Below are 19,711 nucleotides of genomic sequence, written 5' to 3'. Positions count from 1 at the left end.
ATTTTAGTGTTCCTGCCCGCTTCCCACCCGCCCAGGAGAGGCTCCTGCCCCCCTGCAGGGATGAGGGCTCCAGCCCCAGCTGAAGGGACGCTGGGGGTGTTGATATCGTGAGATTTGGGGATTCCCTGGAGAATGCTGCCCTGTTTGCTGTGCTTGCCCCTTCCTCACCACATTCCCTGCACCTCAACAGCCATCCCTCCCAAACTGGTCCCCAGCAGGAATGAGGGGCTGGGAAATCCCAACCCCCCTGCACGGATGCAAGAAGGCAGCAACCCTGTGGTGCCAGTGTGTGCCTCTTGCAATGACCACCACTGGGACAGTGACACACACAGGAGGTTTCCCTGGCTCTATCCACCTGCCCAAGCAGGGAGGGGGCAGCCACTACGTCCTTCAAGTTGGACAGAGCCAGCAGGATCTGCCAAGAAGAGCTGGTGGGGGAAAACAGGGCAACAGGGCTGCAGATGAAGGAGACAGACCTGGGGGCAGGGTATGCTGGTGGGGCTGGAGAAGCCACGTGGGTGCTCAGGAACATGTGGCCTTTCTGTGACTCCCTAGTCATGGCATCAAAGGGAAGGCACAGGGAGAAAGGTGATGGATGCCCAGGGCAGGTGCTGCCTACATCTGCCTGACACAGGACAGACAAGCCAGGCCACAGACAAGCCAGAAGTTGACCAAGAATCTTAGAGTGCTGCTTTCACCCCCCAGAGCAACCTTCCAGCCTGCCAGCCACCTTCAGCTGCTCACAGGCCCGTGAGAGGAGAGGGCTGTGAGGGCTCTGACAGGCCAGCACCTCCCCCTTGAGAGCTGTCAGCAACTCATCCAGCCATGAACCAGCCTCCTCTCACCTCTGCCAGCCCCAAAAGCTCCAGCAGAAGCATCACTAATTAGAAGCCAGGAGCACATAACAGATCATCTGGCTATTTATACAGAGCTGCTTTACATAAACTGTGCTGCAGAAGAGGGAATGAATCATACCTGCTCTGCCGTGACTGCAGCCTGCTCTGCCCCTCTCCCCAAGCCCCACTGAGGCCCTGCTTGTGGGTCAGCTCCCCTGAGCTCCTCTGCTGGGGCTACTCCCATCCCCCAGGATCGGGGTGCTCCCAGGGTCAGGATGCTCCCACAGCCCTGGGGCTGGGCTCTGTGGTGTTGAGCCTCTAACATGGGATGGGGGATGCTGCCAGGTCCTCCCTTCTACTTCCCAAGTGCTTTCCAAATGCTAATAGATGCCTCTGTCCCTTGAGAAAGGTCAGCATCAGGGATTTTAAGGGAGAAGCAGGGAAACTGAGGCATGGAGAGTGTGCAGGTGAGACAGGCTCCTTGTGGTTGGCAGCATCCATCCCTCTGTGTGCCTCACTGGAGATTTCTCTGCCTTCCCCCACCAGGACCACACACTCAGCACCACAAGTGCTGCTCTGGGGAACAGGCAGCCCCAGGGAGCCACTGTCACCTTGAGCCAGCTTCATCCCAGCTAAGGGATGGGGACAAGGCCAGCACTGCTCCCCTGGCACTGCTGCAGGTCCAGCCGGGCAGGATCCGGGCTCACCTACCCAGCCCTCCAGCAGCTCAGCCTCTGCCTGGTCAGGGCTTGGCAGACCCAGCTGGCACCTGCCAAGGCTCCGTGGCAGTCCCTGCACCCCGAGGGGACACGCAGGAAAACCCATCAATTGGAAGATCAACCGCAGCGCCGGGGAGAATTGTCTCCTGACAACCAGAGAAGGTTGTTCAGCTACTGTGCTGTATCATAAATCACACCTCTATGACTTGCCATCTGTCAGCCAGATTACACATGTTCAGAGTCCCATGTCAGCATTTAAGTCAGAACACGGCATCTTTTTCCCAGAAATAATTATTGGTGCTGAAGGCTCTTGCAGAAATACCCACCATCAGCCCTTCCATCCAAAGCTCTGGACAGAACAGAGCTGGCATTCCCAAAAGGCAGGACCACTGCTGCAGCACAGGGATGCACAGCCTCCATGTGACATGTCCCCCATAAAGCCACAGCTTCGGGGGGTGGCAGGGTCTGACAGCAAACCCCTCACCCTGGCACCAGCCACAGCACCCAGCACCCTGCACAGAGCAGGCAGGGGCAGCCAGAAACAGAGGCTGCTGCTGAAGGGAGATGGGGACAGGGCTGTCCCCAGCCTGGTGTGCACTGAGGGCCCTGGAGTGTCAAACCAGGATCAGCAAAGGGTGCCCAGAGCAGCACCCAGACCCCAGCCCGGCTGAGGGGAAAGAGTCGGGCTCAGCACAGGGCACAGCTCCCACTGCCCCAGTGTGCTGTGTGCCACCAGCCTGTGCCCAGCTCTTCACCCCACATGCCTTCTGGGGGTCCAACCCCACCACAGGCAGCTGCTGAAGCCCCCGGTCCATCGAGGCAGCGGGAACACAGGCAGAGCATGGACATGGTGGGCTGGCAGCCTGTCCCCATCCTGCCCGGGGCTCGCTGAGCCAGCTCAGGAGGCAGCACCCCAGCACAGAAATCCCTCAGCTGCCCTTTGGGATGAGGACAAGGGGCTGAAGTGCTGCCCTCCGCCCCCTCACTGGCCAGGCAGGCGGATGAGCAGTGACATTTCCCAAAGCTCAGCACAGAAATACACAGGGACTGGATTCATCCCTCCGGCTTCACCCTGCGGGCACAGGCGTGAGCCCGGCCGGGGGTTCTGGATGCCTCACTGCCACATCCCCCACGCCACAACTGGGAAGTGATGACAGGCAAAATCCTGGTCCCCTCGGCTCCACATCCCTCCCTCCCCTGCGGTGCCCCTGGAGGAACACCGTGGGCTGATCTGCTAAGAAGCCTTTCAGCAGTTTGCAGCCGGCGCGGTGAGCGTGTGCCCGCGGGCACCCAGGGGGCCACTGTGTCCCCTCACCCACCGCTGGCACAGCACGGCTCGGCCCTGCCATGGCCAGAGCTGCAGGGACACCGTGGTCCTGGCAGGCACGGCTGCACCAAGCCGTGGGCGAGGGATGGCCGAGGTCACCACAGTGCCAGTCCAGGCACCAGCCCCGGCAACACCTCTGCTCCACCACCACACTCAGCCAAAACCCTGTCCACCACACGGGCACCAGCCAGCCATCCCACGGTGATGGAGATAGCACATCCAGGCAGGAATAGCTCCCACTTGTTGCACGCCTTACCCTGAGACTCGGGAGCCAGCACGTGCCTGTCTGTGGCTCTGAACTAACCCAGCTCCGGGCAGGCAGCTCCCAGCCTCTTCCATCAGCACAGGCAACAGTCCCAGGATGAGCCATGGGGTGGCTGCGGGCAGCCCAGGCACTCGGCAGCAGGCAAACAGGCAGCGTTTCAGCTGGTCCTCCCTCCTTTGGGAGCAGCCACTGCACAACCAGCTTGGAGCAGGGCTTATCCCCATGGGCATCCCAGCTGCAGCCAGCCTTAGGAAGGTGGTTGTGCCTGGGGTGAGCAGGGTTGGGAGCCTACAGCCCTGCGCTCCCCACAGCCACGGGGTTTGGCTCCTGGCAGAGTCTTTTTCACTCAGGTACAGTTGAAATTAAATAGAGGGAAAATAAAGCTGGAAAGGCACTTCCCGAGCAGGCAGCAGTCTTTCGGGGGAGAGGGGGTTTGGAAAGGGGAGGCTCACGGCCATGGACAGACCCTGCTCACCAGTGACACGCTTCCCACTGCCCACGACTCCATCATGAGTGTGACCCCAAGTCAACAGCCGGGACAGGAGCCCCGAGAGCCGAGCACGGCAGTGCCGTGCAGGGAGAGATGCCCGGGAGCGGCGCGAGCGATGCTCACTCACCTGCACAGCCTCTGCTCCCTTCCCTCCCGGCTCCGCCGATCACCCACTGCCGGAGCAGCAGCTCATCCAAGAGTGGTTCTTCCAAGAGTGGCTCTTCGTGACAGTCCCTGTCCCCTCTATGCACACTCCCATCCCGGCCGGGGTCCCCTGCTCCCACCCGTCGCCCAACCTCCTCCGCCGCCACCTCCGCTTCCCTCACCCATCACCTCAGGTTTCTCATTTGCTCTGTGCTTGGCTCTTTTTTTCTCTTTTTTTTTTTTTTTTTTTTTCTCCCAATCTTGTTTCTATAGAAACAAGATTAGCAGAGGGGGAAATAAAACAGCCCCATGTGACTCAGATTCCGACACTGAAGAATCTCCTGGTTGCGCTCGCCGCGGCTTTACATAACCACGAGGCTGTGCGGGCTCACACGGGGGGACTGGACTCGGGCAGGGGCACCTGGCTCAGTCAGAGGGGACAGGGCTCAGTCAGGGGGGCCAGGCTCACACGAGATAGGGATCAGGCTCAGGTGAGGAGTGCCAGGCTCAGCCGTGGAGGGACCACCAGGCAGAAGGCAGCAATGCCTCACCTCTGCTGGCACTGGGCTTGCTGTGACACTGCTGATGCTACAACATGGCACCAAACCCCACTGGTATCCCCAGAGGACAGCACGAGACCCTGTCCCCTGCACAGCCTTGCTTCGCTACCTGTTGCCACTGAGAAAGGGAGAAAGCAGAGGCTGGGATGCTGAAAACTGCCCTGAGTGCCACCAAGGTGATGTGCCACCAAGTGCTCCCCAGGTGAGCTTTGGAGCAGGAAGCCCCAAGACCCCTCACACTGACAGGCCATCCTGCCCCTGCCCTCACTGCTCAGGAAAGTGGTTTTGGCCACAGATGTCAAACCTTCATGGAATCATGGGTGACCATGCAGGGAATCTGGTGAGCTGCAGACAGCCACGTACTCCATGACCTGGACATTCCTCCTCCTCAGTCTCCCAAATCCATGAGCAATGTCTGTGGCTGGGGCACACAAGCCATGGATTGAGCTCTTCCACCATTGTTCTGGTGACCAGCACAGGACAATGCTCACAGGCACTTCCCAAGCCCAAAGGGATGCTGCACACCTGAGCTCCAGGTGAGCTGGAAAGCAGTGAGGACCTTGTCTGAAGCCATCCCCTGTGTGTTCCCTAAGCTCCAGGATGGATTTGACCGCACGTGGCCATAGCTGCCTGCCAGGGTCACCCACCCAGGGCTTCTGTCAAAGATATCCCATGTCTGTTTGGGAGGCTGCCCTTCTGCTGCACCTCGGGGGGCTCACCCCCCACTCCCCAGGTGCTGCCCAGGGCTAAAAGAGAAGCAGAGTGACAGTGATGGGGACAAGGGGAAATGGTTTTAAATTAAAAGAGGACAGATTTAGATTAGATGTTAGGGAGAAACTCTTCCCTGTCATGGGAATGGTGAGACCCTGGCACAGAGAAGCTGTGGCTACCCTAGCCCTGGAAGTGTCCGAGGCCAGGTTGGACAGGCCTTGGAGCAACGTGGGCTACTGGAAGGTGTCCCTGCCCATGGCAGGGGGGTGGAACAAGATGAGCTTTAAGGTCCCTTCCAACCCAAACCATTCCATGATTTTTGTGATTCTCTGAAATGGGAATCTGGGGTGATATCCTGCCAGAAGACAGCAGTGAGGTGCCTCCCCCACAGAGCAGCCCAGGACCTCAGCTGGGTTTGCAGGGCAGCAGAGCATCTCAGGAGGTTGTGCTCCTCAACCAAAGGGCAGGTCATTGCCTTATCCACAACTTCTCCAAGTCCCTGGCTTTCCTTTGGGACTTCAGTGTCCCACTTCTCAGGCTGACTCAGCTGTGATTAGTTGGTGAGCTCTGATACTGCTACAGCCCCAGGCCTGCCCCTGGGCTATGACAGGAGGAAACCTCTCCCCCCTGGCCATGCTGGTGTTCAGCAGGGGCTCATTTACCTCCCTGACGGGCTCAGGACAGATCAGACAGCACGACAGAGCAGCTGTGGGCAGCCACAGTTTGAGCAAGTGATGAATTTGGACATATCCACCCAACCAAACTTTTCCATGAGTTATCCCTCCGGGCTGGGGAGCTGCGTGATGTGCCGAGCTTGGGCGATGCTGCAGAGAAGGAGCCAAAGGCCTATGCAGTCCTGAGGGCATGAGCTCTGCCAGGGTGCTGGCTCAGCACCCAAACTCAACCCAAACCAGCAACGCTGGGGATCCAGCCAAGCTGGGGGTGCCTATTTTGACCCCGTGAGGAGGGTGCTCAAGGCAAGGACAGCTGGGAAGCAGGCTGAGGCTTCCCGAGGCCGGGGAGGGAGACTGTGGGGATGCTGCAGATGGGGAAACAGTGGCAGGAGTTGCATGAGAGGGTAAAGAAAGAAGGTAGAGGTCTCAACAAAAGGGACTAAGGAGAGGTGTCTGCAGCTCTGGAGAAGCTGATCCCGAGACCCTGAAGCACTCCTGCCTGTGCCACAGCACAGCTCAACATGAGCCACCTCTTTGATTCCCTGGCCCAGCACACAGATCAGCTGAGCTCACCGAGGACTTGGGGAAGGGATTTTTGTAACAACAAATCTCTCAGTGGTCACCGACATTTGCCAGATATTGGGGGGCATAATCAGTGCTCAAAGATTGTCAGTGAGTGCTGCTCTGCCAAGGCTGGCTCTTCACAAGCTGAGCAGGCACCAAGACTGATGCTGGGCTGGCTTCCCTGGGAAGGACCAAGCTGGACTCTGCAGGGCCTGGTTCTGCAGCCAGGAGCCAGGCAGAGCAGACAGGATCCTCTAAATAAAGTACGACAAGAGGGTCACAAAAACTTCCGCCAGCAAAAGCACTTGGATACCTCGATCTAATTATAGCTGGCATTATCAGGCTGCATTACAATTAGCAAGTCAGTGGCCAGTCTCTATTTCTGGTGTGCAACACAAGGCGGGTCGGTGTTCCCAAGGATGAAGGAGAAGGGAAGCAGGGGCAGAAGGACGGAGATACCTCGCGGTGTGTTTAAACGAGCGGCGCAGCTGCTTCCGAGCGCCGCGCAAAGGCAGCGTTTATTTGGAGGCTGTTTATGTGGAAGGCCAGGGAGAGAAACACAACCCAGCCCTTCAGCACAGTCTCTGCCCGTCACTGGGGGCAGCTCGTGACCCTGTGCCCCCTCGCTGCCCTCACCCTTCAGGTGGGCTTCGACGTCCCGCCAGGCCTTGGAGCAGAACCCCGACCTGCCTTTTCAGAGAATTAAGGTTGGAGAAGCCCTCTAAGATCATTAATCCCCAACTGTTCCCCCAGCACTGCCCAGGCCACCACTAAACCACCCAAGTGCCACATCTACATAATTTTTAAATCCCTCCAGGGATGGGAACTCCACCACTGCCCAGGGCAGCTGTGCCATGGCCTGACCACCCTTCCAGAGAAGAAATTTTCCCCAATATCCAATCTAACCTTTTCTGAGCTATTTGGAAACCAAAATAAAGCAGCATCCAGGAAGGAACACAACCACACCTCCTACTTGAATCCCACAAAGTCTATTCCTGTTGGCCTGTCCAGTGATCAGCACCAGGCCAGTTGCTTTGGGACAGTGGAAACACATGAAAGCACCGAGAATACCTGGAAATGGATGGAGTTTTTAGAACTTCTTTCTTGTTTTCTTTGAAAACCAGAGTTTTGTCAAACTTACAACATTGATGCAAAGAATGTGATGCTAATCCAAGCAGAAGGAACCATCTGATGAGCCCCAAATTAAAATGTTCCTTTGTTTTGGCTTTCAAACATTGCATTTTAATACTAATGCACACTCTGAATGGAAGGTAAATTTGCATGTTCTTCTTTCACTAAAAATTCTCTGTCAAAACAATAATTTTATTCATTTGCATTTTGACAATAACAACTGTCCCCCCTTCTGACCAACATCTGTGCTGTGACAGAGATGCTGGGCACGTGTGCCACAGCTTGGTGAGTCACACTGCACCCCCAGCATGCCCGTCCCACTGGGGGGCCTGGGACCTGCACCACTATCATCTCTCTCCCTGGGCACACACCTTCCAGTTGGGAACCCAGTCCCAAGTGGGTTTGAGCCACGGAGGCAGTGGAACACGAGAACCCATTGATATGAACGTGGCCCAAAAAGGGGCAACAGGATTTTGGAAGGGGTGGGATCCTGAAGACAATGTAAGATGATCTGGAAGTTTCCTCTCTCTCCAGATTCTAAGCAGTATTTAGGCTGGGATCTGCATGCCTGCCACCTTGTCACATTAAGATCCTGCTGTCACCATTTGGTGCTGTAAAAGAGCTTAAAAGAGGAGAAGGACTTGGGGGTGTTGGTGGGTGAGGGGTTGGAAATGCCCCGACCGTGTGTGCTGGGACCCAGAGACCCCCCCGTGCCCTGGGCTGGTCCCACAGCGTGGGCAGCAGGGGAGGGGGGATGCTGCCCCTCTGCCCCCTCAGGTGAGACCCCCCTGCAGAGCTGCCTCCAGATATGGGGCACCAACTTCAGAAGGATGTGGAGCTGCTGGAGAGAGTCCAGAGGAGGCCACAGGGATGCTCCAAGGCTGGAGCCCCTCTGCTCTGGAGCCAGGCTGGGACAGCTGGGGGGGTTCACCTGGAGAAGAGAAGGATCCAGGGAGACCTGAGAGCCCCTTGCAGGGCCTAAAGGGGCCCCAGGAGAGCTGGAGAGGGACTGGGGACAAGGGATGGAGGGACAGGACAAGGGGGAATGGCTTCCCACTGCCAGAGAGCAGGGAGAGATGGGATATTGGGAAGAAGTTCTTGGTTGTGAGGGTGGGGAGGCCCTGACACAGGCTGCCCAGAGAAGCTGTGGCTGTTCCACCCCTGGAAGTGTCCAAGACCAGGTTGGATGGGGCTTGGAGCAACTGAGGATAGTGGAAGGTGTCCCTGCCCACGGCAGGGGGTGGAACAATATGTCCATTCCAACCCCAACCATTCTATGATTCTGTGATTCTTGCAAGCAAAGTTCTTTTTCTGACTCCCAACCATAAACCATTGACAAGCACCATTTCATGACAGGCACGTACCAACATACTTCATCCTCAAAATCAGCATAATCTACTTTAAAACCAAAAATCCATCCATCTACAGACAACAAATAAATAAAACCCACAAAATAAAATAGGCAAAAATTCCTTTCCTTGGGCAAAATCCCCATCACTTTGCTTATTTTTCAGAATTCTGTCATTTCCCCCTGTGATTGTTTTTAATGAAGATATCTATCTCTCCTTCCTGAGCAGCAGGACTGAGAGCCTGGGCTCTTCCAGCGGGGCTGTGTGAGCGTGATTGATTGTACGTGTGCCAAGGCAGAGGGACGTGCAGACTCGCTCCCATCCTGCCTGGGGCCAGGAGCTCTGGAAGCTGGTTTTCAGAATTCCCCCTCTACCGATTACAGCTTTTTATCCCAATCAAAAAGATTCCAAGGAAAACAAAGACAAAAAAAAGAAAAGAAAAAAAAAAAAAAAAAGAGAGAGAAAAGGACAAAACCCAGCAAATCCCTTTCCTCGTGTGAAATGAGCATAGATGGGTGAGCAGGTCCCTGGAGGGGCTCAGTCCTCCTGGGGCATTCATCTTCCTCCGTTCACTCTGGCTGAGCCCACACAGGGTGAGGCACCACCACGGCGCCCTGGCATGGCTGTGCCATCCCCTTCCACCCCACAGCTGTGCCTTCAGGCAGGTCCCCTTTGCAGAGGACAAACCGCCCCGGGGGATGTGCTGCTGTTTAGTCTGAGCGCGGCGCTGGCGCTGGAGCCGCCTCTGTTTTCCATGGCCTCGTGTCCCACGCTGCGAGCAGGAATGGAAAAGCTTGTTATTCTGGGCTGCTGGGCGGCCAGGCCTTTCCAAGAGAGGAGAGGAGTGATGTGGTTAACGCCAACCGGCCGCAGGGCCTCCGTGGTTGTTCTTTCTGGCTGCCACCCGGCCCCTCCAGAGGACCACACCGCCTGCCACCCTCACCCGCCGGCGGCACAGGCAGGTGGCAGGAGCTGCCACACGTGCTTATGTGTCCCAGTGTGCTCGCATGGAGGGAGGGGGAAGGGTGGGAGGACAAGCCCAGATCCCAGAGGCACCAGGACAGCTGCCCAGAATGGACCCAGCAGCATCCCCGCTGGCCTCACTGCTTGGGGACAGCACAGAGCAGGGCCAGGACGTGTCCCAGTGGGTGATGGAGCACTGCAACAGGCTGTCCAGGGGGGCTATGGAGTCCCCTTCTCCAGACATGCACCTGGGCTCGAGCCTGTGCAGCCTGCTGTAGGAGACCCTGCTTCAGAAGGGGCTGGGTGAGATGGTCCCCACAGATCCCTTCCAACCCCAACCACTCCTGTGGCACACACGGCCTGAGCCACATCTCTGCTGCCTCCTGCAAGGTCTGGATACCTGGGGGTGCTTGTGGCCCCCCGAGGGCACCCAGCACCTCCACAATTCACTCACAAAGCTCCTCAAACCGGTAAAGTGGCACCTATTGAAGAAATACCTATTAAATCCCAAGCTATGGAGGATCCTGGGCTTTTTTTTTTAAGCAGTCAAGGGAAAAAAAAGAAACAAGTCTGACTATGAGATCCAACACTGATCTTCACCAGCACCAAATGGGAAAAACTCAGTGAAGTATTTTTATGGTCAGAAGAACAATGCCATAAAATGCCACCATGCTACCACAGCCCTACTCTACCCTCTGTGTTTCCTCTCCTACAGAGAGTAAGAGGTTATTAGGGGCAGCTGGGTCCACACCATCCACCACACCACAGACATCCCCCTGCTGCCAAGCACCTCCTGGTGCCAGGACGGGCAGTAGGAAGATGCAGAGCTGTGTGGGCACCCATGGGACCTGTGCCCAGCATTCCCCATGCCCTGATGGCAGGGAGGGGTGGATCTGACTGGAGGTTGGGAGGTGGGGACCCTCCAGGTTGCAAATCCAACCACATCTAAATGAAAATGTCCCTCTCTGGTTTTCCCTTGGGACTCGTTAGCACGTCAGGAATTAAAACCCGCTCTTCTGGGCTCATTGCACTGGTGCAGGAATGTGCATCTTTTTCCCCTCCCTGCATCCCAGTTCTTCCCAGTTCAGCGAGAACCCCTCACCACCCTGCCCGAGGCACTTCAATGTGCAGTAACGGGGACCAGGAGAATGGGAAACTCATCCCTACGGGCAAACAGTGATTCATCCAAACTTCCTCCCAGTCCGAAATTCCCCTTCAAAAGGCACAGTTTACAAAATCCCCTCTTGCAGGAAGGGGGGGGAATGCAGGAGAGAGAAGAGCCCTTGGTGTGCCTCCCCCCGGCCGGCTCCGGCCCCCGCGGCTGCCCCACGGCGGGGAAGCGCCACGGAGGCTTCGGGGACTTGAAGGGATTTGCAACGCAATAAAAACATTCCTGCTTGCAAAGCATGAAACCCCAAAAGTTTATGGGAAACCACTGTCTTCGGGATGTCTGCATATCTTCAGGCATCCTGGGAGCTGTAGTTCAAAGAAACCAAGAAAAAGCAAGCGGCCGATAATGACGGTTTCTGGATGGAGGTTGTGTGACTATTGGCTCCCACATGAAAGCCTGAATTTCTGGGATGCTGAGCCTGTTTCTGCAGCCAAGTGAGAGGAGAGAAGAGCTCCTCGGCGCCTGGGGCACGAGGGACTCCAGCAACACGGAGAGGGAGAGCGAGAGGCACTCGTGGCTTCAGGGAAGAGCGATCCACAAAGCCGAGCGTTGGTGACTGGGAGGAGGGATGCACTGCAGCAGGAACCAAGCAGGACGGGCCAAAGCCATTTCCAGGGCTGGGAACCTGGCTGTGATCTGTCAGGTGTGTGGTCCCTGTGCAGGGATTCCCAGTGAGGGACTGAGCATGGGCACGGATCCTGCTCCAGATCGGGCTATGGGAGGGCCCAGCCCAGTGGATTTCATCTGGTGCTGTGAAAATTGAAGGACACCAGCCTGGGCAGCGTGGCCTCACCTGGGAGCTAAAGCCTCCGTGCCTCAGTTTCCCCATTATATTATCCACCTACCCCCAAGGGTTGCAGGGATTGGCCTCTGCTGTTTGAACACCCCTGTGGAGCTGAGCTCCTCAGAAGCCAGCTGCCCACACTGCACCAGCAGCATTAAATCACCATCAGGCCCATTTCCTCAGACCCCACAAAGGATGGCCGTGCCAGCCAGGCCAGTGAAAGGCACTTTATTCCAACACAAGATACTTTTCATGGAAGAGCCACCTCCCAGCAGGAGAACCAGCGGCACTTGACGTCCTCCAGGCGAGGCACTGCCCATCAGCAGAACTCCCACACCCAAAATGCCCAGGGGTGCAGGGCAGTGGTGGGGGGACAGAGATGTGAGAGGTTGTGTATCACCCTGGACTGAGCCTGGAGCGATGCAGGAGACAAAACCCTTCTATATCCAACCAAGGAATCCTGCAGCAAGGACCACAACCCCTGGGTAAAGCCAGTGCCAGAGACATGAGCCATGGCAGGTGACCTCCTCACTACCTGCCTTTCATCATGGGCTTGGGCTTCACAGCTCAGACCACCAGACTGTCCCATGGCCATGCAAGGCCCTCTCTGGCACTGGACAATGTCTGCCTGCCATGGCACAGGATGGCAGTGACGAACCCACCACCTAAGTCTGGGCACCAGCTGACTTATAACCCCAGTGTGGTGTGTTCTGCTGCCTGCTGGGAACCTCAAGTCCCCAAAAGTGGCTTCAGGCACTTGGAAAGCAAAGAGCCAGCAAGGAAAGGTAAACCACAGGTTTGTCCTTGGAGAAAACCTTTAGCCCTGAAGAGGTGGACTATTCATACTGGAAATAGTGGCTCAAATGCTTGCCAGGTGTCTCATCTTCCCCCTCCAGCACAGAACACATTGCAGGTTGTTGCCAGAACCACACCTCAGTGCACACCAAACGCTGCCCTTGGGGTGGGGACACCACAGGAGGCAGGTCCCCCAGGACACAGGACTCATCACACCTTGCTGCCACTCCATCCAGGCTGCCACAGAGCAAGGGCTTTCAACTCCCCAGGGTAAACCACCTGCAGGTGCAACCAGGCAGCAGGCCCACAGGGTGCTGCAGCCCAGAGTTGAGTTTCTGGAGGCTCTGCATCAAGACACTGTGTTTTGGCAGAGCTGAGCCCTCTGCCCTGGAGGAGAACAGCAGCTGGAATGTTTCAGGGCCACTGTGCCTTTCACAAGCAGTGGAAAAGCATCCCCGAAATGGTTAAGGCCATGGCAGGTAAGATGGAAGACCTTGTCTTCAAGACTTAGGACGTCATGCTGGTGCCTCTCGCTTCCTCTTCCTTGACTGCCAAATTCACACAACAATCCTGATCGCGCCTGGAACTAAATCCCAGATTTACTGAAACCACCAAATGGACACAGCCTGTTCTGAGGTGACTGAATCCTGCCTGGTACATATCCCTTCTCCATAGGGAAGGGTCCCACCAAGTGGATGGTGCCTTGACTGTCCCCAAACCAGCAGCAGGGTCCCAACCTCCAGTAAATACCAGCAGGCCCTGGGACTTGGGAGCAGGGTGCGATGCCAGCACTTGCTCCACCTCTCCCAAGGCAGGAAGTCTGGACCGTGGCCTTCCAATGCTTGTCCCTGCTCACTTAAAAACTCAGTCTGGAGTCCTCAGTCTGTTCCTCAGCACTGGTAAAACCCAACTGAGGAAGATGGTGGGAGCTTCAGGAGCAGAGCACATGCTCAGAAACCAGAACCACCTCCCAGCCAACCCTAAAACACAGCACGACCCTCCCAGTCCCAACTCTCACACCTTCTCCTGACTGCCCGACCCTGTTAGAGGGTTTCCACTGCACCACGAGGCTCAGCAACGGGCATCTCCAAAGCAGAACCTCAGGGAGGGAAGGGAGGAGCTGTTCCAGCCCATTCCTGAAAGGAAAAGCAGCCCTCTGGGTTCAGAGCACCTCTGAGCAGCTTGGGGGAACACACACACGCTGCCATGGTTTGAGACAGGTGAGCTCAATGCTCCCCAGCACAGACCATGGGCCTTCTGCTGTCATTTCCCTTTGAATTAATGCTGCTTTTCAGACCTGACTGACAATGCTGACGTCTGTCTCTTGTACCAGGAGTCATTCCCAAAGCTACTGTCTCTTTTTCCAAACGAGTCACAGTAACAAAGGGTTATTAACCGGTGAGACAGCAAGGACAGAGTGGGAACATGCTGTTCTTTGACAGGATCTGTGCTAATCAACATTATAAAATTAAAGATTAGAAAAACCTCAATGACAACTTCAAGCCTAGAAAAACTGCAGTAAGACCCTCAAGCAAAACAGCCGAGAAAGTCCTCAGTGGATTTTGGGTCCACCTTCCAAACTTTTCACCTCCAGCACCAGGTTGCTCCACTAAATCAGTCTGGCATTAGGCTCATCACAGAGGTATCCCAGGCCCCTCTGATAATTCTGGGAATTATTTAAGCCAACCATCACCTGGTCCTGATGGGAAACAGTTGGGTGATGGCTGAACAGTGGCTTTGCAAGCCACCAAGAGCAGCCCTGCAGGCACAGAGCCCTGTCTGCTCCCTCAGCACACTCTGCTACACACTCCGTGGAGATGTGTGGTCCTGGTGACCTCTCTCCTTATTCCTCCTTGCAGTTGGTTTATCCATGGAGAGGAAGAGAAGCTGCCACACCATGATGCTTGTGGCCTTGCAAGTGGCTTTCAGTTTGCTTGAATGGTTTACTTGAACACTTGAGTGGTTTTCAGGCTTCGGCTCCCTCGGCTGCTTTTACAGGACCAAGGCCAACCAAACCCTTCAGCGTGTGCTCATCTCCAGGTAAGGGCAGCCCGTGGAGATCAGTGCTTCAGAAAAACACACTGCCCTGGATCAGGACCGTGGTGATGGAGCTGCCACCACCAAAGCCCTCCCTGAACCAGGGCTGCCTCTCCCCAGGAAAACCAGCAAACCTGTCATGAGTATCAACCTCTATTTTAGGTGTTTAAAAATAAGCAAAACTCACTCTCCTCTACCAAATAACAAAAATCCTGGAATAAACAGAGCACAAACTGTACCTTCACACATCCCCCAGGGTGAGCAGAAGGAGGCTGAGTCCAAGGAGAGTCACATTTTCTAGGGAACATGTTAGTGCAGCCCCGGAGCTGGTGGTGACAGGTAAACCCCGGGCTCCCAGCTGTGCCTGCTCGGTGGGAGACAGGGGGCTGGACCCTGGCTGGCTGGATGGATGCTCTAAATTAGGAATGAAAACATTGCCCCCCTGCTCAGCAGAAGGGTACACTCAAAGTGAGCCCTTGTCTGGGACAGGCAGCGGGCGAAGCTCTCCCAGAGTCCAAAATACACTCGGCAACTTGTTTTGAATTACTTTATGCAGGGTTTTAAAAGATGCTGAAAAATTTCCACCCAAGCCAGCTGTGGAGCTGTGGGAGGACCCTGGGGTTTGTTTCCACGTACGGTGATGCTGATCTAAATTTCTTCCCTTTGGGAGTGACAAGAGAGAACTCTCGGGGAGGGCAGTGCTGAGAAGACTGAGGGGACAGGAGCCACCTTATGTGCTCTGACAGTGATTTTGGGTGCACAGCACCCACAGCATGGCTGCAGGTGGGAGCGATGCTCCCTCCCAGCCCGATCTCTCAGGGCACCCAGACCCCACGGACTCACAAAGCTGAGCTAAACCCACAGATAAGCAGCTCCATGAGCAGCCCCCGCCGCGCTGAAATCTCCTGCTCGTGGCTCAAATCAACGCGGCTCCATTACAAACAAACCTGTGGGAGGGAGAAGGAATGAAAGAATCCCTCGAGGAATCTGCAAGGCAGTGGAGGAGCTAAAAATAAACACCGGCAACAAGTCAATCTAGAAACAGAAAGCTAAAATCCCTAATAATACAGGGTTGCCAGGTGGAGGAGGGAGATGCCTGGCACCCTGTGCCCTGGCTCTGCCCACCAAGGATCCTGTGGAGAGTGGGGGCACGGGAATGTGGGACTGAGGGGGTATTGCTGCCTCTGACCTCCCCCAGCAGAGCCCAGCTGTCATGCAGGGAAACTTGGCACTTGCTGTTTCTTACCTCTGTGTTTTCAGATCACCTCAAGATGGGTCAGCTGACCCCATAGAACCAAGGTGCTTGCACCAAACTCCCCAGTCCCTCCTCCACTCCATTCCAAGCTCCAGAAAAGAAGCCAAATCTGGTGTCCTTTCCAGTTCTGGTCACCATCTTTCCCACATCCTTCAGATGATATCATTCCAATCTCAGGGCTCATCTCTGCAGCTATCAGTGCTCAGCTCTGCTCTCTGCCCTCTTCAAGGTCCCTCCAAAGATGTGTAGCCCAGTCCAGGCTTTCCACCCCCTGAATATGTGCCATCACAGACAGAAACCTCAGAGTGTGGGCCATGATGACCTCACAGCTAAAAGGTAACAGAAACACTCTGGATGGCAATTCAATCACAATGTGAAATTCAAGTGTGAACTTTAGGATTTCACAGGACCAGAAGAGTCCGGCTCAGATGTGGTCGCGGCATGTGAGAAGGGTGGAAGAGCCCTGGGTTTATCCACCAGGCACAGAAGAAAAATCCCAACCCTCTGGAAGATCCCAGCACCTAGGCAGTGACCTGCTTCTGTCCTCCACATCCCCAGGGCCAGCAGGGAAGAATCCATCCCAAAGGCCATTGCAAGAGTCCCCCCGTGCTTGTGCCGTCCCAGTGCCACTGTCCATAACAGGGCATCCATGTGCACAGCCAAGCATAGATGTGCCATGGATGGATGCACCCCTCCGTGGTCAGGGACAACACCCTCTGCCCATCTGGCTGCCCTGGCACAGCCAGGGTTCCGAAGGGCAGGGCTGGAGGGTCACGAGGCAAGGACAGGTCCCCTGGGAGCTGGGGGAGGAGGTAATTCGATGACTTGCACTTGCCTCCCCCAGCCCGGCGTCAGGCTCGGGTGACTAATGCTGCAGGAAGGGGATGCTGCTCTCCTGACACGGTACACGCTGCTAATCCCGAGGCTTTATCTGTCACTTCCGTGCTCCGGCGGCTGCGGGAACCAGCTCTAGCTCCGGCGGGAATCACACGGCCTCCGGCTCCCACCCGGCCCTGCTCTCCACACCTCCTGCCTTCCTGACCCCCCAGCCCCGCTCCTTGCTCCCAGTTTTTCAATAAAAGGAGAAAAAGGGTGCGGATGGAGTGTTTGTTAAATCAGAAGAGCTGGGAATGAGTGGGAGCCTCATCAGGAAACGCTCCCAACTCTCTTGCCAAAAAGGTAATTCCCCGGGCTGAGAGGGGAGGATAGGACTGGAGTGGGGACAGGGACCTTGAGATTAGCTCAGCTGCTTAAAAGTTGGTGCTAATAACACCATGGTCATGGGTTCAATCCCGAGTGGGCCATTCACTTCAGAGCTGGACTCCACGATCCCTTCCAGCTCAGAATATTCTGTGATTCTGACTCGCCCCTGAGGTCAATGCTGACCCAGGACAGGGAACTGTGGAAGCATGGGGGCAAAGTTCCCAGTGACCACCAGCCCTGTGCCCTCCTAAGTGCCACTCTACCTCGCTGCTCACTCCAGGGACTCCCCAACTCCAGGGACCAGCAGCTCGCCCTGACCAGCTCATCGCTTGCACATGCAGCTCCTCACCTCTGGCTCTGAAGCAAGAGCCCTGGACATGCCTAGAGGGATCCAGCCAGGGACACAGACCCCAGAGCCTGGGTCCCCATGGCAGTGCCCACCAGCCCAGTGCCAATTTAGCCCAGGAGCCTCACGGGCAGATAACCTGTCACCATGCAAGTGCTGGGACATGCGGCTCGGCAACAGCCCAGCTCTCCAGCTCAGGAATGTCCAAATAAATACAGAAATACATAAAAAGGCCATAAATAAGGTTGCCTGAGATGGCTGTTTGTCTCCCGCCTGGCCAGGACCCCCTCTCCCCCACTGCTGTTTGCCTTGGCAGATGACAGCTGGGTAATTTGTTTCCACTGCAATGAAGTCCCAATTAACTGGAATAAACTTTTTACACTAAGTGTGTTTGTTTAACGAACTGGCTCTTTCAGAGCCTCACCGAGACCTGATTGATGCATTTGAGGGGAGTGGAAACATGCTGGGTGCTTGGACATTAAAGCTGCAGTGTCTGAGCAGGCTGGGGCTGAAAGGGCTCTCTCTGTGTTTGTGAAATCAAAACTGACACCTCTGATGTCTGGACTGGACGGGGATTTCAGCGTGGCCTTTGTGTACAAATATTGACGGTTTCACATTCGCTGTGGCTGACACCCCCTCCAGTGTCCCTGCTGGCTGGGACATCCCCCAGGACCACGCTCTGCTCTGGTGGGAGGAGGTGGGATCCATCACGCTGGACTCAGCACGTGGTCCCTCCTGGTGACAGCACTGGTGGCTCCAGCCAGCCAACAAAATCCCAAAGCTGGGCCTGACTCCACAGGGCACTCTCACTGAGGCAGGACTGATGCCTTCAGCAGCAGCCACGCTCTTCCTCCCAGCCTTCAGAGATCAGCTCCACAGCTTGTGAAGCCAGTGATTTACAGCAGCAAACCCAAGATGGCCAGAAACCAGCCTGAGATGGGTACAGACTGGTTGGGAGTCTAGGACTGGTTTCCAATTCACACCTGAGTTTTCAGAAACACTCTTCAGCTGGGGGGAGGAGGGGGAACACAGAAGCTTGATAAAAGCCCAGCAGCAGAGTCCTCTTCATCCTCAGAGCCATCCAGCTGGGATGGAAATAGCAAAAGCAAGTGGACAAACTGCAGAATAGGGTTCTGGCACAGCTGGGACCCAACAGAGGTGATCAAGATGCTGTGTGCAGGCAGAGGGGCTTAGTGGAAACATCTGGGAACAAGGGACACATCTGCAGACAGCCGTTCTTGTGCTGTATCTCCTTCAGGAAGATTGCTGCTGAGAGGACCCTCAGGGCAGGAAAGCTAAGCCCACACATCTGCTGACAGTGGCCTAGGATCCAGGACAAAACCTTGGATCCAAAGAGGGACAAAGGAGGAGTGCAATGGGGGAAAAGATGACCCAACCACCAGCAGCAGTAGTGCCTGAAGGCGGGCACCAAGCACCGCTCCGGTGGCCCCTGTGGGATATCCCAGGAGGAAGGAAAAGCCACAGCACTGCACAGCTTCACAGGAGAGACCCCACCAGGACCAGCCCCTGGCTGGAGCTGTATTCCAGCTGCCTGGTGAGACTTTGCATGAATAATAAGCACTTCTAGAAAACAAAGCACTTCTGACATCCATGGGGAGAATGAGAGCAGCTGAGCTTTCTCTCCCTCTGTGCTTTTCCCTTCCTACCTCAAACTGCAAAGAAAAACCTCCAATGACCCCTGCTTGAGACGTGTCAGCTCTGAGGTTTTCTTGAAGCATTCATTGGGAAGGTTTCAAATGTAAAAATGGGAATTTTCAGGTCCTAGGGTTCCTTTCATCTCTTTCTCCAGCCCATTTCCTCAAAGCACATTTGCAGTTACTGTGGGGCAAGGTGGTGTTTTCCTGTGGCTGGAGGTTGAGCTGATCTCACACAACCATCAGTAAAGTACCCCAAAGTCAACCTCCCTGGGCTGTCCACAGCTTGATTCAGTCAATCTTTTGTTAGCTGTAAAAAGCATTATTCAGTGTTCCAGGCCCTGGCACGGAGAAGCTCTGGATGCCCCATCCCTGGAAGTGTTTCAGGTCAGGTTGGATGGGGCTTGAAACAATCTGGAATAGGAAGGTGTCCCTGCCCGTGTCAGGGGTGGAACAGGATGAGCTTTAAGGTCCCTCCCAACCCAGGCCATTCTGTGATTCCATGATCCTTCAGTAACTGTTATCAGCTCTCCCTGACTCCAGGGTGTGTTGAGCCACCGGTGACAAGACTGAAAGCAGAGCTCTGTGCTGGCTGCCCAGGCTCCCTGTGCAGCCCATGGGGAGATGAGGCACTTCTGGGTGAGGAATTAATTTCCCCTTAAATTAGCAATGCTGGAGGTGCTGCCCTTTTACATGATGTCCCAAGCCTGAAAAGACAAGCAAGCACCCCCT

General features: G+C 55.6%; 1 protein-coding gene across 6 annotated transcripts in view; it reads right to left on the bottom strand.

Moving 5' to 3' along the window:
- Nucleotides 1-19,711, bottom strand: part of LOC114064542 (ankyrin repeat and fibronectin type-III domain-containing protein 1-like) — a 192,935-nt gene that overhangs the window by 42,404 nt on the left and 130,820 nt on the right. For 2 of the 6 annotated variants that reach the window (XM_027897712.1, XM_027897713.1), the window contains exon 1: nt 3,765-4,008. The exons of the other annotated variants lie outside the window; for them this stretch is intronic. The gene's annotated coding sequence lies outside the window, so the exon portion shown is untranslated. Of the gene's footprint in view, nt 1-3,764; nt 4,009-19,711 lie in introns of those variants that run through there. 6 annotated transcript variants of the gene reach the window in all.

Source organism: Empidonax traillii, unplaced genomic scaffold, assembly GCF_003031625.1.
Source record: "Empidonax traillii isolate 1590-97213 ecotype Southwest subspecies unplaced genomic scaffold, ASM303162v1 scaffold555:size490716, whole genome shotgun sequence".
NCBI lineage: Eukaryota > Metazoa > Chordata > Aves > Passeriformes > Tyrannidae > Empidonax > Empidonax traillii.
This window is presented reverse-complemented; position numbering and strand designations above follow the sequence as displayed.